The sequence below is a fragment of the Eptesicus fuscus genome, chromosome 1 (genome assembly GCF_027574615.1).
Source record: "Eptesicus fuscus isolate TK198812 chromosome 1, DD_ASM_mEF_20220401, whole genome shotgun sequence".
Classification (NCBI taxonomy): Eukaryota; Metazoa; Chordata; class Mammalia; order Chiroptera; family Vespertilionidae; genus Eptesicus; species Eptesicus fuscus.
Window position 1 is genome coordinate 26,779,584 of NC_072473.1, and position 1,600 is coordinate 26,781,183.

Below are 1,600 nucleotides of genomic sequence, written 5' to 3' on the forward strand. Positions count from 1 at the left end.
TGTATCCAGTATTCATGCAGCAACTTCAGCTCTTCTGTTCAATGTTTACCTGGCATATCTTTTATTTTATTTTCTCTAAATCTTTCTAGATTTTTTTGTATTAGATGGGAATAGCCCATGGACACAGACAATAGTCTGGTGAAGGCCTGGAAGGGGCAGGTACAGTTTGGAGAAGATCAATGGGGAAAAAAAAGAAAACTAAAACAAAGAGACATCTGTAATACTTTCAACAATAAAGATACGTTTTAAATAAAGGAAAATATCTTAGTTGAAAAGAGTTTTATGTGAAATAATATAAGTAATTGCTCTACACTGTACTTTATATTAATTGACCCTATGTTCACTTAATATTAATTGACCCTATGTTCACTGACTGCAGGATTAACTTCTGCCATGCCAACCTAGCACTGACTGCCATGGAGGCTGCGATCAGACCCTGCTTTTCTCTCCCGGCCTTTGTCCAGGCCTGATCGAAGCCCCCTTGGCAGTCAGTGCTGGGTCGCTGAGGCGCCTGCAGTGAAGCAGTCAGTGCTGGGTCACCAGGACTGACCTCCACCACACCGACCCAGCACTGACTGCCACAGGGGCTGCGATCAGATCCTGCTTTTCTCTCCCGGCCTGATCACAGTCCCCTTGGCAGTCAGTGCTGACTACAGGATTGACTTCCGGTGTTCAGTCAAGCCTTCAGTCATTTTGGATGTTACAGACCCTGGCTCTTTATATATATAGATGTTTCTGGGCCTAGGATTGCACATGGCCTTCTTGATCCCCAGGCATGTGCAGGAGTTTTTGAAAGCCTTATTGCTTCACTAATCTCCTTTTTAACCTCTTTCTTCCTAAATTTTTGGTATGTCTATTGCTTGTCTAATCTCATTCCCCTTGCTCCAGGAAGCTGTAATCAAATACTTTTGCCTTTAAATCCTCTTAGTAAAAGCCTCCCATCTCTGGGAATGCTTTAAGTGAAATAAATGCTGGTTTTTGAGGGAGTCATCAGACAGGCCAGCACACACAACAAAATTTATTTGAGAACAAGATTATGGTGCTCCCTCTGGCAATAGCCAGCTGCACACAGAGTGTCGGCTGCCAAGTTCATGGCTGCCACTGCTTTAGCGAATGACAAATGGTATGCAGGCAATTTAAAATGTCACAAAACACTCTCACCACAATGCAGTCACTTCTTTCTTCATTGAGATTTCCCCTGGTTGTTTTCACATGCTTATTTGTTACCTGTGTATCTTCTTTGGCAAAGTGTCTCTTAAGGTTTATAGCTCATTTTTTAATTGGTTTGTTTGTTTTCTTATTGTTGAGTTTTATGAGTTCTTTGTATATTTTGAATAACATTTATTAATATGTCTTTTGTGAATATTTTCTCCCAGTGAGTGGCTTGTCTTCTCATTCTTATCACATTGTCTTTCACAAAGCAGAAGTTATTACTTTTAATGAAGTTCAGATTATCAATTTTTTTTCACAGATCATACCTTTGGTGTTGTATCTAAAAAGTCATTGCCAAACTCAAAGTTATCTAGGTTTTCTCCTATGGCATCTTCTAGGAGATTTGTAGTATTGCATTTTACCTTTAGTTCTGTGATCCATTTGGAAT

The 1,600-nt window shown here is 40.0% G+C and overlaps 1 non-coding gene across 1 annotated transcript; it reads right to left on the reverse strand.

The window, feature by feature from the left end:
• Nucleotides 1-566: 566 nt before the first annotated feature.
• MIR9200A (microRNA mir-9200a) lies at nucleotides 567-647 on the reverse strand. Its single transcript, NR_129292.2, is given in 1 exon segment — nucleotides 567-647. It is a non-coding gene; the product is annotated as a microRNA mir-9200a (primary transcript).
• Nucleotides 648-1,600: the final 953 nt, after the last annotated feature.